The sequence below is a fragment of the Bombyx mori genome, chromosome 2 (assembly GCF_030269925.1).
Source record: "Bombyx mori chromosome 2, ASM3026992v2".
Classification (NCBI taxonomy): domain Eukaryota; kingdom Metazoa; phylum Arthropoda; class Insecta; order Lepidoptera; family Bombycidae; genus Bombyx; species Bombyx mori.
This window is the reverse complement of record NC_085108.1, coordinates 4730465-4745870: the sequence shown is the minus strand read 5'-3', so window position 1 is coordinate 4745870 and position 15406 is coordinate 4730465. Positions and strand designations below refer to the sequence as shown.

Genomic DNA, 15406 nt, shown 5'->3' with positions numbered 1-15406 from the left:
CGATCGATCGGTGCCAACCGTAGTCGGATCCGCGAGAAAATCACGTACCGAAAACCACCAATGGCATCAAGTCCACGCCTCGCAATGCCACACCTAGCTACCGGCTCCACCTATATGCCGATCGCAGCGCCACACGGGCCGTAGACGCGGCATTCTTGGGCACTATTCAGAGCGAGACAGCAACACAGCTGAGCCGTTCGTTTCCCGGACGATTTCCCCCAACCGGTCATTAAGTGTTTAAATCCAACGCGAGTTGGTTGTGTCGGATTTCTCTACGGAGGGGAACGCTATTAAAATATCCACAAGCATTATCTTTAATTGGACGGAGTTGTGTGTCTGTGTGCGTTCGAGATTCGCGTTATTTTTTGTTTTTGTTTTCAGTTATATATTTTTTTTGTTTTTCGATTCGTTCCCGCGACTGTTCTCTCGTTTGATGACTGTTATCGGCCGTGTTTAGTGATCGGTTGTGATTTGAGCGGTGGTCGGTTGTTTGATTGTTGAAAATGACCTCGATAACCTGATGTGACGGGTTTTCATTGAACCGATTCGACTCTAAATTCGAGATTACGGAAAATGACACCACGTGCTCAGCGAATAATGCCAGCCTAATTGTTAACCAATTACGTCGCCCGTCCTTATTCTTTATAATTGCTACGTAACAATTTTGCGTGCTCCGCCCTGGCCCAGTGTTAAACTTCCCAACGTTTTCAATTAGAAACATTCCAGAACAAAAAAATTCGAATCTCGATTCTAATTCTAGAATTGGCCGTTGCAAATTTCGAAAAGTAACTGTTGCGTTCCGAATTCAAAAATCGCGCCTGTGTTTAAAAATACGTGTGTGTTTGATATTAACTTAAAAAAAAAAAAAAAATTGTGTGACGTTATTTGTGGTGTCAATATTAATAATAGTGAAGTGATGCTGTGTTTGTTCGCTTGATTAAAATCAAAACCGTGAGTACATGATTTTTTTCCCCGAATAACAATAAAAATAATTAATTTAGGATATTACGTAATGTTTTTTTTGTATGTCTGAATACCCGATTGTGGTGTCACGTATGACCCATAATAGACACTGCTATCCATTACACGAACTTAAATGATCTTAGCCTTGTTTCTAACTAACTACAAGAGACACAGCTAGCCTCTTAAAACATATAAACGTATTTTTAAATTTCAAACAAACTAAAACACGAAAGACCTTTTTACTATAAAACATTTAAAGAATACTACGCAGCTTGTAAAATTTTAAATAACCAGTCAATCCCGGTTCATTTTGATGAGCGATTTTTGATTCGTTCTTCATCCGATCGCTACCAAACTTCACAAGAACACCCGCTAGGTTTATGTGAAGATTACCTGAAAACTTCATTAGGATCGGTCCAGTCATTTCGGAGTACATAGGGAAAATATAAACATCGACATGCATTAATGATGAGGAAAATTCGCACAAGGCCTTAATCTTTAGGCCTACTTGTGCGTACAAAAAAGTATTTATTATATATATTTGGAGTTTGCATTAAAAAAAAAAAGAATTCAAAGCTTGAGTATTCCCGAATCTCTTACGTTTAGCGTTTTATCTTATCTTATCGTGAATATAATTAATATTATCACTTTATGTCCTATGTCCAACAGTGGAATTCGGTGGGCTGATAGTTAGATCACTTTACAGTTGCCGTGGTCACAAAAGGTTCTTAGACGCATACGGAATGAAGACAAAAAAGTCGCGAAATTTCTTACCTGAACGAAAAGTAATTTTATTATGTTATTTTTACGATGAACATTAAATATTACGAAAAATATGAATTGTCTATTTTAAAACGTATTAAGGCTAAATTTATAACTACATTAAAAAAAATAACAAGGTTCACTTATAACAAGGAAATTCCAATAGGATTATTCAATATTTTAGGTCGAAACGATTAGTTTCACAATGCAACACAACAAAACCCACTGAGTTTCTCGCCGGATCTCCGCAGCGGGTCGCGATTCCAATCCAGCGGTAGATTCAGCGAAGCACTGCTTTTGCTAGGGCTAGTGTTACCAACGACGTCAGGCTTAGCCCTGTGAGCTCACCTACCGGTTCATGAGTAGCTAGAATAAGCTACAAACGATGAGGTAGAAAAAAAAGCATTTAAAAATATAGAATCAGGTCTTGAAGCTCTCATTCAATTCGTTAAGCTATTTAAATATGTGTTTATTAATGACATCTAAGTCGTTAATTACCACGAAAACTGTAAAATATTCGAAACATTTTAATGACGATAAAAAACCGAAGATTAAGTCCGTAAAAGTAATTAGAAATAGATAAATAGTTGATAATGCGTTTATGTATCTGTTTGATCACAATATATTATCTTGTTCTTCTTATTCTGTAAGGCTTTAGGGGAACGTATTCGAATAGACTAAAATAATATACAGTTTTTGGGGAGTGCTCTGAGGAATTGTTTGAGATGGTACCGGCATCTCGTTTTTACCATCGCACCGCCCGCCACCGGAGTAGAGTTCATCCGTACTATCTGGAGCCACTGCGGTCATCCACAGTGCGTTTCCAGAGGTCTTTTCTGCCACGTACCATCCGGCTATGGAATGAGTCCACGGTGTTTCCCGAGCGCTATGACATGTCCTTCTTCAAACGAGGCTTGTGGAGAGTATTAAGCGGTAGGCAGCGGCTTGGCTCTGCCCCTAGCATTGCTGAAGGCCATGGGCGACAGTAACTCACCATCAGGTGGGCCGTATGCTCGTCTACCTACAAGGGAAATAAAAAAATTAAAAAGTTACGGGTTCGCTTGAGCTGCATATCACGCGGTTTTTTATCGTATTGGGATATGAATTTTGAGACTATTAAATCGATTATGTGTCCTCCTCCCTTCCGTGTGTTGTATTCTTCAGTGCTGAGGGTCGTGATCTTTACGGAGCACTTTTGTTAGGACTGTGTTCTTCCATTCCTTTCTGTCATCCGCGCAGTGGATACCGACATTGATGCTGGAGTCCAAAGTCGTCTTAATCTGATCGGGCCAACGCATGGGACTACGCCCTCTAGGCCTCTATCCTTCCACTTTACCGGTGATGAGAAGTCTTTCGAGATTGTCAGTTTTCTCTCTAAAATCCTAGGTAGGCAAAATGGCGGAGAGTCTTATGTGTAAATAATTGCTTTATTAAAAGTGTATACAATATCTTTGAAATATAACTAGCCGCGCTCTGGCATTCACTAAAATCGTGTGGTTTACCGTGCAAGTAATTTAAGTCGTGGATTGAGGAACGTCGAGCCTATTTCTGCCGTGAAATAGTCCTGCGTTTGGATTTGAAGTATGTAGCACTCAGTATACCATTATAAAATTGATAATTCGATCCGAATTTCGGTGCTAATGGGTCGAAAACTGTACGCAATACGTGCTATGTTAAAAGTGGTGGTAGGACGTCTTGTGAGTCCGCACGGGTAGGTACCATCACATGGCCTATTTCTACCGTGAATGCGTTAAGGTTTGAAGGCTGGGGCAGCCGTTGTACTGTGGCCTTAGAACTCTTGTCTCGAGGTGGGTGGCGGCATTTATGTTGTAGATATCTATGGGCTACGGTAGTTACTTGAAATCGGGAGGGCTGTAAGCTCGTTCTACTAATCTAAGCAATTAAAAAAAAATGAATTGCGCGCCACTAATCTTGCTTTGATAGTAGTGCGACAGAAACCTATCCTAATATGCCAAAAAAACTGTGCCAATGATCTCTCATCGGACGTATTGCTTAGAAACGCGTAGGAGATAAAAACACAACGGCTCTTATGTAAATAGCAAATCTATTGTATTAAAACTAGCTTGACAAAAAACTCTATGTCGGAAGAAAGCTTCAAAGGAGTTTTGGGACCACTTTTTTTTTAAATCTAACCGCTACTGGAGCCTACAGAAACTAGAATATAAGGTCCACCTTAAGACAAGAAATTTATAGGTTTATTAGTTCCTAGGACGTCTGATGCTTGTCAATGAAATAGCCAAAGTGCCGGTGCCAAAATTAAAGTCGCTGATAAAAAAATTAATATCAAACAAAATCATATCAACATTTAAAACTAACAAACAACACACTTATCTCTACTCTCTCATAAACATAATTAACGATTTGACAAATATCCCAAAACACTCAATTCTAAGTCACGTTTGAATAAAGGACGGATCACGCCGAAGCCCGAAAACAATTCCGAATCCATTGTCGAATCTCGAATACGAAGCATCAAAGGGGCCGAAAAGCGAAAAAGACGAAACGGCCGCGGAATCCAGATCCTAGCGCAAAAACTTAGACGTATTCGTTTAACGAAACACAAACGTGGGTGTCCGTTGATGTCATAATTATTTTTTAAGCGTAAACAGAGACGCAAAGGGATTTTATTCGATTTAATGAGATATAATCGTTTCGCGCTTAATTTCGGATGCTTCTGGATTCGTTTCTTTATTTGAAATAGGCGTCAACAAGAATTCTGATTTAAAAAAAAACAATTGACATTAACTTAATTGACATTGACGTTTCTTTACACGCAGAAAGAGGGAATGACATTAAGTCTGACGTATTATTTGATTTAGGATTCCAAAAATTCATTCTTACAACACGGTCTACTTTAAAAATAACTTAGTTCGTTGCAAGTCATTTCTGTTTGTCTCTAGCTTTACAAATGGGGGTAATATTCCTTTTCCTACTTCCATTATTTTTCTTTTATCTATGCATTCTTTATTGTCTTTTTATATTATCTAATGATGTAGGTACATATTTAATTTTATTCATAGTTATATATGTATTTTCATATATTCTCTAACTTTCCTAATCTTTTCCTTCCGAATCCGATCCTGATTTTTTTTTGGATTCCGTAGTTTCCCAACCTTTTAATTGGCTCTGCGGCAAATGCGCAAGCCGCGCGACCCAATAATCTAACAGAAGAAGAAAAAGTGGCTATCAAATCTCCGCTTACCTCTCTAGATATAGGCTGATATTTCAATATATTATAACTACTGTTTCATCCTTTAAGCTGAGACACAGTGATGAGACTTCTTCATAGTAAAATTATTGCTATTTCCCGCGCGGGAAATGAATCTGTCACTAAGCAACACCAAAGAGTGTTTAATATTTGATAAATCGATACAGTAGCCGAAATTTTATTTGTAACAAAGAACACATTGAGTATCTTTTTAATACCTACGCTTACCTATATTAGCTTCAGACGTAGGTATGTATGTTAGTATGTAACGGAATATTTGAACATGATTTTGACCCCCTTCAAAACGTCGGATTAACTCGAAATTTGGAATACTTATTAAGGACTGATGACAATTCAATATTAAAAAAAAAATAAAAAAAAAAATTTGAAAAAATTGAAATTAAACTAAAAAATGAAAAAGGATGAATGGATATTATCAAAATAACCTTTCTACTCATATCTGTTCATAAAATATTTATAGCTACTAATACCATGCACCCCACGCTTTTTTTACAATAAAATCATTTTTTCATACACTATTTTTAATTCAAATTCATTAAAATTTATTTTCTATTTTTTAGTTGGATTTTCTATAAAAGCGTATTTTGTTAGTTTTTTTTTAAACTACATATTATTTTTATTTAAATACATCATATTTGACGTTTAAAAGCCAATTCAAAATAACTAGAGGTCCCGCAGTAGTCGAAATTCGACTATAATTAATAGGAATTGTAAGTTTGTACACTATTATGATTGTATTTTATACTTCTATAATCACAAATTTTGCCAAGACTACACTATAAAAAATATTAACAAAGGTAAATAATATTTAATCTATTCTCAATTTGACCACAGACGTCAAGAACAAAAGTTTGACAATAAATAGTATGCATGCGTGTGTGCGTCAAATTCATGGTATGTAGTGTGTGTAATGTTTTCTTTATTGATTTAATGTATCTTTTATGCATTACTTTAAAAAAATATTAGCATTTTGCACTTCTCCTCTATATTCTCTATAAGTGTGGAAAATTTCATACTCCTCCGTCCGCGCAATTTTCGTAAAAAGGGATACAAAGTTTTTGCTTCACGTATTAATTAAAAATAATTATTTTAAAGTTATCAAGTGAATTCAATTAGTTCAAAATGTTTCTACAAATCTACTGACTGACTTTAGTTGAGCGCATGAATCAAATGAATTAGAATAACAAAGAGAATCTTTAAAATAGCTTGTCGTAGATGACACGTTATTGACGTGTCAATATAGATGAGTGTCAAAGTGACAGACAAACAGATTATATCTTTGTTGAACGACACCTTCCGTGACAGTAGCCATAGATTATACACTTGATATATTTGAACAGTAGCGACTTGATATTAACACGCTTTTATTAGCTTTGTATTTATTTAAGTTTTGTTTAATATGTAACGGAATCTTTGAACACCATTTCCATTGACTTCAATACGTCTGATAAAATCGACAATTCGCACACGCGTCAAGGACCGTTGACGATACAATAGTTTTATAGCTTCGCTCTAACATCCTGACCGGTGTCGACAGTTTGAACAAAAAAAGATGAGATTAACTGTTATTTCCATGTTTTTTTTATTAATTGCATAAGCGGATGGATGAACTCACAGCCCACCTGGTGTCAAGCGGTTACCGGAGCCCATAGACATCTACAATGTAAATGCCGCCGCCCACCTTAAGATGTAAATACTAAGGTCTCTTCAAACCGAAACGCATTACTGCTTCACGGCAGGAATAGGCGGGGTGGTGGTACCTACCCGTGCGGACTCACAAGAGCTCCTACCACCACTCCACACATCCATCGCAGCATTCGCATCTCTGCTGCATGCAATCGCCTTTTTGTGCGATAGAATTAACTCAAACATCCACCATCTCAGAGCTCATTCTTCGTTCTCAACTAAATCGAGGAGACTGTCAACTTACGTTGTTGATCTTTTATTTTTATTTTTTATTGCTTATATGTGTGGACGAGCTCACAGCCCACCTGGTGTTAAGTGGTTACTGGAGCCCATAGACATCTACAGCGTAAATGCGCCACACACCTTGAGATATAAGTTCTAAGGTCTCAGTATAATTACAACGGCTGCCCCACCCTTCAAACCGAAACGCATTACTGCTTCACGGCAGAAATAGGCGGGGCGGTGGTACCTACCCGGGCGGACTCACAAGAGGTCCTACCACCAGTAAAAATCTCTCTCGATTAAATAGCTTGTGAGGATTATCTTTAATGTAAAGTCGGAAACAAATGCTGTCCCGTCAATTGAAGCTATGAATACAATCGCTCCTATTGTTTAAGTGGCTTCAAAAAAGCTAAGGTTATTAGAAATCGACTGTTTTTAATGCGTTCTAGAACTTTCTTCTAGGTCAACCGTTGATTTGACAATTCATATTTTTTTTCATTTAAAACTCTACACGTGTGGTCTCCGGTATATAAAGATGCGACTGTTTTGATTTATCCGTGATAATGCATATTTAATTGGCTCGGACTAGGTTGATGATGTTTTCTCGTTTAGGTCACTCCGTTGAATTTCTATTTTCTTTTTTGTTTGAATTTTTATCGGATTCAACTCCTTTTAAAAGTAGCTGATAATTGATGGATGTAGATAGATATCTGAAATGCGGATAAGGAGTGCTGAAGGTATTTTTATTGTTCTTTCTGATTGATCGCGCGAATACCATTCTTGCTTATTACCGATTTTCTAGGTAGGTGAGCTCACAGGCTCAACTTGAGAGAATTTGCTAACACGCTGAAGTCGTCGTGGCCTAAAGGATATGACGTTCGGTGCATTCGTGTCTAGCGATGCAACGGTGTTCGAATTCCGCAGGCGGGTACTATTTTTTCTAATGAAATACGTACTTAACAATTGTTCACGATTGACTTCCACGGTGAAGGAATAACATCGTGTAAAATAAAAATCAAACCCGCAAAATTATAATTTGCGTAATTACTGGTGGTAGGAACCTCTTGTGAGTCCGCACGGGTGCCACCGCCTTGCCTATTTCTGCCGTGAAGCAGTAATGCGTTTCGGTTTGAAGGATGGGGCAGCCGTTGTAACTATACTTGAGACCTTAGAACGTATATCTCAAGGTGGGTAGCGCATTTACGTTGTAGATGTCTATGGGCTCTAGTAACCATTAAACACCAAGTGGGCTATGAGCTCGTCCGACTCATATAAGCAATTAAAAAAAAACACTAGACCTAGCAAGAGCAGTGCTTCCCTGAATCTACCTGAAAAATCGCGACCCACTGAGAAGATCCAACGAGAAACTCAGTGGGCTACGTCAACTAACCATTGCTTGGAGAGCCTAAAAGAACCGCGAACGGATATATCTTAGAGCCCGTGAGCTCAACCCGTCCGCGCGTAGCTCAAATCACCTCTAAGACCACCAGTGAATAGTTAAGGAAAAACAAGTATCAAATTCGTAAATTTAAAACAGACGTTTTTGATCTAGGGCCGTTCGACTTAGATTCTATGTAAGGTTGTTACGTCTTGAGCTATAGATTCATATCTGTTAATCTTAAAGTATAGCCGATTGTTAATAACAGTCTTATTAACATTAGACGCAGCTTAGAATAGAGAAAAGTAGGAAGCTATGAAGCATCCGATACGTCGGAAATAATAAACTGACAATCTAGAACATTCCAATTTTGTTTAAATGTTTTTTTACATTAATATTAATCATGCGTTATTCTTTGTCCTTCTCCAATTATTTGTATTTTCATAAGTACGAAAATGTCAAAACTAAGTTCGTATTTAAGACTTTTATGTTTAAGTTTGTCTATGTTTCTGTTTGCTCTATAAACGTTGGAGATATAAAAACCGTTATAAAACAGTCGATTAATAAATAATTGATATGTAATTGAATCAATATGTCGCTTTTCAGCTGACGTTCGGTATTAACAGTGTTGCCATATGAATAAGAATTACAGAATACAGAATAATATTTCGAGTTAATTGGAAATTTAAAAACATTAATGTAGTAATGTCTTCGGTTTTTGCTAGTCCCTAGACACAATTAAAAATACTTTTACAGCTAAATCTTATATTTTTTATTCTCATTATATTATTTTATTTCCAATGCTTCTAATACATTACAGTATTAGTAGTCGCGGACGATTAAGCTGTAAATGTTAATTTTTATTCATTAATAAGTCATAAAAAAGCTTATTTTATCGGATAGTCAATAAGTGGAAGCGTCCTATTTTCATGTTTTGTGTGTGTGGGTGTGTTTTTTATTGCCCTTGTAAGCAGATAAGCTTACGGCTCACCTAATGATGAGTGGTTACCGTCGCCCATGAAAGTCAGCGTTGGTAGAAGTATAGACCAAGCCAGTGCTTACTAAGTGGTGAGATGGTGACAGTAGTTATACAGAAGAAAGGTAGAAGAAAGGTTTCAGTAGGCAGCGGCTTGGCTCTGCTCCTGGAATTGCTGAAGTCCATGGGCGACGGTAACCACTTACCATCAGGTGGGCCGTACGCTCGTCTGCCTACAAAGGCAATAAAAGAAAGAGAAAAATTGTGCTATTTCAAATAAAAAAACTTTTATTTCGCCATTAATCTTTCGTTTATATCTCTTGTAACAAATTATACTTTAAGTAATACGCCTTATTACGAAAACGTTTCTATAAAATTCTCTGAAATCTACAGCCATGTTCGTAAACCTTTCACGGGATTTTGTTGAAAAATGGTAGATATTTAAAACGAAATTATCTGGCAACACCGTGTAATTGCGAAACTACCGTCAGAACAGAACTACCGAACGAAGTGGCGGTTCGTTTCACATATGATTAACGTTTGCCTCTTAAATGTCATTCAGAGCGAACAAGACTCGTGTACTGAAAAAAAAACACACACACACACGTATCTTAACCTGTTTTATTAACCGACATAAAATAATCTATATATTAATACGTAAAGCAAAAACTTTGTATCCCTTTTTATGAAAATTGCGCGGACGGAGTAGTATGAAATTTTCCACACTTATAGGGAATATAGAGAAGAAGTGCACAACGCTAATATTTTTTTTAAATAATGCATAAAAGATACATTAAATCAATAAAGAAAACATTACACACACTACATACCATGTATTTGACGCACACACGCATGCATACTATTTATTGTCAAACTTTTGTTCTTGACGTCTGTGTTCAAATTGAGAATAGATTAAATATTGTTTGTCTTTATTAATATTTTTTATAGTGTAGCCTTGGCGAAATTTGTAATTATAGAAGTATAAAATACAATCATAACAGTGTACAAACTTACGATTCCAATTAATTATAGTCGAATTTCGACTACTGCGGGACATCTAGTAATTCTAATAACGCGCTTGTAAAAATGTAAATGCTTGTCGTGTCGCACGTATAGAATTCTGATTAGTTAGAAAGAGATGAAACTAGTTCGATGATAGTTTGAGGGATCGTATCTTGTTTATTGCTCATAATGGGAGGGGGGGAGCTCATGGTCCACATGGTGTGGATCCCATAGACATCAACAAACGAAAATGTCGCCATCCGCCTTGAGATATGAGTTGTAAGTCTCCGTTTCTACAGTACACCGGCAGCCCCAGCTTTCAAGCCGAAACGCATTACTGCTTCACGGCAGAAATAGGCGGGGCGGTGGTACCTACCCGTGCGGACTCACAAGAGGTCCTACCATCAGTAAAAATCTCTCTCGATTAAATAACTTGTGAGGATTATCTTTAATGTAAAGTCTGAAACAACTGCTGGCCCGTCGATTGAAGCTACGAATACACTCTCTCCTTTTGTTTAAGTGGTTTCAAAAAAGCCAAGATTATTAGGAATCGACTATTTTTAATGCGTTCTAGAACTTTCTTCTAGGTCAACTGTTGATTCGACGATACATTTTTTTTTACAAAACGCCACACCTTCATATAGATTATCAATAAGTGTTCTTTTTTCTTCATTATATTCTCTTGGATTTACTTGAATTTGTTTTTTGTTGCAAAGACTCGTTGCTTACTGGACCAAAAAATCATATATGTATTGCTGTAATTGTATAAAAATATGTTTGAATTTTCCAAGCAAATATCCTTGGCGGATCCGTCGCTAATGCCGCTAAGACGCTTGTTTATTCATATCGGAGTGATGCCTCTACATCCGGATTCTGATCTCGACAGTTTTGTCTTCAATAAAGCGTGGGTTATCCAGCACGTTTTCCCTAATGATTTATTTGATTGATTTTATTTTAATTTATTTGATTTCAAATTGAATCAAGCTATAATAATGTAACAATAATAATAAAAGTAACACAAAATTCAAATAAATGAAAATCGATTCTTCAAGAAAAATAAGAAGTTGAAAGAACAGCCCAATTCACAACGTTCTTCATTTTTAAATCTGCTAAAATGTCATTAAGGTCGATGCACCTCGTGAATAATTCTATTTTTCTGGGCGTGAAAATCATTCCGTGCCCTCTTCTATATCCCTAACAGAGGGCATACGCAACTTCTTTGTTGATCAGTTAAGTGGTTTGGATGCGAAACACACATACTTTTGGATTTGGTTAGTTACCGATTCAGAGTCTACACAGCATCGGTTCTATTTAGTTCTGTCGCCAAGCGGTCGTGAATAAACTAATAGAAATTTCGACTTCACTTCATCCAAATTCCGATATCAACTTTTATATCTTGGACAGCGAAATAATAACTGATACAACTCACCGTCAACTCCCTGACGGCTCACGGCACACGCTGACGTTCGAAACGAAGATAGAAAACGCGTATTAAACAAATGCTGACGCTAAATTTCCACAAGGCAAAGAATTTTCAAACGAAGAATTTTCTAATAGCAACGAACAATGTTTTTTTTTTGCTGTTATCCGCGATTTTATCTCACGCTAATCTACCGCGCGTCAGATCCGACGCTGGATGGCTGATAGTAGAAACATTCTTTGTCTGAACTCACGAATGATTTTAGATAACGGTCTAATTCGGTTTTTCGGTTAACGTAACGTAAATGGGAAAATCGATTTGATTCTTGCGTACGTACCGACGAGATATTTGAAATTTCAAATTGTGCGCCCACAGAGCTACGAAGTCCCATACTTGTGACAATATAATATTATATTATATTATATTGTCACTCCTGTAAACCAATGGTTTTATTGTCGCAATGGAATTTTTAATCGATTTTTCGTAATTCTCGGCTTAGGCGTTTTTTCAAAACTAAATTTTCGCTAAGTATTTTTTGTACTAAACATCCAAAATTAATTTGGTAAATTGAATTTAGTATATTTGGTCTTTTTTATAGACCATAGCGTTAAGTGGTCATTGCCGCCTCCGAACTTGAGAAATGAGGTTTTTTTTTAGGATTGAATGCTTACTGCTGGCCCGGATGCCCTTCCAGATGAGAAATGAGGCTTGAGTCTCAATAGTAAAATACTGCGATTACGTAAGCCGATATTATTGTCCCTAGTAAGCTTCATGGAGTGTTTTAAAAAACGTAAAACGGATATGCTTAAGGTAGCGGCGAATAAAAAACACAGTGGACATTTAAAATCGATAATCATCCAACCGATGTTCACAGTAATACTCGGTAATCGATATGCAGCCTGTAATCGATACATTAAAACACGAATTAACTTTAATACGCATTTTAAAATTCAAATCGTACAAGGTGTTATTGCGAAGTGGTATTTTTATGGTTTTTCTATTGCATTAATAGAGGGCGTGTTTTGTGTCGAGCCGGTATTTATTTTTATTGCTTAGATGGATGGACGAGCTCACAGCCCACCTGGTGTTAAGTGGTTACTGTAGCCCATGGACATCTATAACGTAAATGCGCCACCCACCTTGAGATATAAGTTCTAAGATCTCAGTATAGTTACAACGGCTGCCCCACCCTTCAAACCGAAACGCATTACTGCTTCACGGCAGAAATAGGCAAGGCGGTGGTACCTATATATTTTATGGGTTTTTCTATTGCATTAACAGAGCGTGTGTTTTGTATCGAGCCGGTATTTTTTTTTATTGCTTAGATCTACAGTATGTATTCTTGCGAACACACCGTATCGCAAAGAAGTGAATTGTCAAAAATCGTTCTAAGAACCTGTTTAATAATGGTTTATGTAAAGAACTATGAGTTGGTTAAATTCGAGTTAGGTTTTGCTTCTGTGTAATGGGTGCAGGAAACACAAGATGTTTTTTTTTTTTTTCTACCTAAGCTGGTAGCCTGGAGCGGCTATTCCAGCGTAACCGTTACTAGTAGGTGAGCTCACGGGGCTCAAACCTGACGACGATGCTAACACGAACCCTAGCAAGAGTCGTTCTTCGCAGAATCTACCACCGGATCGGAATCGCGACCCCCCGAGAAGATCCGGCGAGAAACTCAGTGGGCTGTGTCTGAGAGTTAATTTACTCGTCGAGCCCTTCGTCGCAAGCGACGGGTTCGACGAGAACGGTGACCGGTGCTTGAAGTACCTAGAAGCACCGTTAGTGGATCGGGAGGATCCGAGATGACGTGTAAACACAAGCAGTAACCTAACACACAGTGGACACACTCGTATTCAAAATATCAATAATATTTTAAACGAAAATACAGTCTTAGGCTTTCAGTTTCGCGTTTCAATACTCAAAATCACTAAGCACTCGAGCAACGAGCCAATCTGAATGGTTTTAATGGTGGACGTGCCCTTCCTGGGTTTTTTTTTATTGCTTAGATGGGTGGACGAGCTCATAGCCCACCTGGTGTTAAGTGGTTACTGGATCCCATAGAAATTTACAACGTACTGCTTCACGGCAGAAATAGGCGGGGTGGTGGTACCTACCCGTGCGGACACACAAGAGGTCCTACCACCAGTGAGAAGTTACGATGTTTTAATGTTTTTTGTACTTTACAACTAGGTGATTGAATTTCATTTTGTATTTTTTCCTACCTATTCGATGGTAGCCTATGGGCTCCGGTAACCACTTAACACTAGGTGGGCTGTGAGCTCGTCCACCCATCTAAGCAATAAAAATTTTTTTTACAATTATATTTTAGATTTTCGAATGATAAAAATTTCACATTTTATTCGTTTTCCTGACACTCCAACAAGCTTATGTTTTATGTGTTCATATCAAATGACACTACGTGCTCACCTCAGTTTTTGTACACGCCTCAATAAAGATGGTGAAGTGTTTGCAAATATACCTGAAGCGTTGCTAAAAAATATTTATATTGACGATGTTGCAATGTGTAGGTAAGCAATGTGAAATTTCCAGTCTGTGAACGATTTTGCCTTTGCTATTTGGCTACACGGTTATTTAACATAAGGTAGGTATACATACAGTCGAACATCAATGAATTTAAATGAATAAAATATTCAAGTTGACAGTCAAGTCCGCATTTATAATTCTATTGATTTGTGACGTTTTCGCGCCCCAACTAATGCGGCCATTATTAGCGGCCATTACGCGAAGGATATAACTACAAAATGGCGCCCGCTGTGACACGCGACCGACGAACTGTCTGGCTGATTTTTAAGCGGATTGCATTTCTATTGTTGTGGAGTGTCGTATTGATAATGAAAATATTAGGGGAGCTTATTTAGGGCACGTAATCAGAATGTTCACACTTTTAATTTTTTTTGTTAAATTGGAAAATATCAGAGTTCAGAGAAAATTTAAGGTCTATGTTCCATTTTATGTTATTCATTATTTTTCCGCGAACAAAGCGTAGTGGTTTAGTGAATCCGTTATCTCACTACTATCATTTTATGGTGGGCAGGAGTCCCATATTATGCCCGTTTGCCCTTTGGCCTAAAATAACTTGGAGAATCGGCCCCCGGGACAAATAAAGATTCGTAACTACACGAAACGGACCTGAGGTATTCTGACGTATTCCTTAAGAATAACGCAGCTATCTCTGGCTAGCAGATGCAATATTTTCTTCATGACCCAAAAACGTTTTTACGAACCAATAGGATCGACTTTTCGCATTAAATGTGTACAATTTCGAAAAATATTCGAAATTGAGTTAATATGCGGAATAATTTGGTATCGCCAGTATTTTTCTCATAAATACTGTCAAAAGAGCCTAGAATTTAGTTTTAATTTTTTTTTTTTTAGTTTACTTAGATTTTGTCTACTATCAACAAAATTAATACACAATTTTATCTTAAAAATAAAAAAGAAATGTTGCAAAGATCATTAATATTAAAAATATCACATATTAATAAACCTTTAAAACGTTCTCCTTTAAAATTAGTAAGCTTTGAGATTATACAGTTTTAATGCGAGAAGACAATATGTAATAAACGTTACCAAAAATACAGGAAAACGATCCCGTAAGGGATTATCTATTTTACAAAAAATATTTCACTATAGACCTATAATAAATATTTGTATTATAGAACTCATGTCTCAACGTGGCGTTTACGTTAGTGATCTTTATATAAATATAAATAAATATAAATAAAT

At 37.0% G+C, this 15406-nt stretch overlaps 1 protein-coding gene across 6 annotated transcripts in view; it reads left to right on the top strand.

The window, feature by feature from the left end:
• The first annotated feature begins 218 nt into the window (after nucleotides 1-218).
• The window catches only part of LOC101736212 (homeotic protein distal-less), a 157578-nt gene continuing 142390 nt past the window's right edge, over nucleotides 219-15406 (top strand). For 2 of the 6 annotated variants that reach the window (XM_038015278.2, XM_038015269.2), the window contains exon 1: nucleotides 219-951. The gene's annotated coding sequence lies outside the window, so the exon portion shown is untranslated. The remainder of the gene's footprint in view (nucleotides 952-15406) is intronic. The other 4 variants (XM_038015276.2, XM_038015259.2, XM_038015283.2 and 1 more) reach the window with 2 other exon arrangements.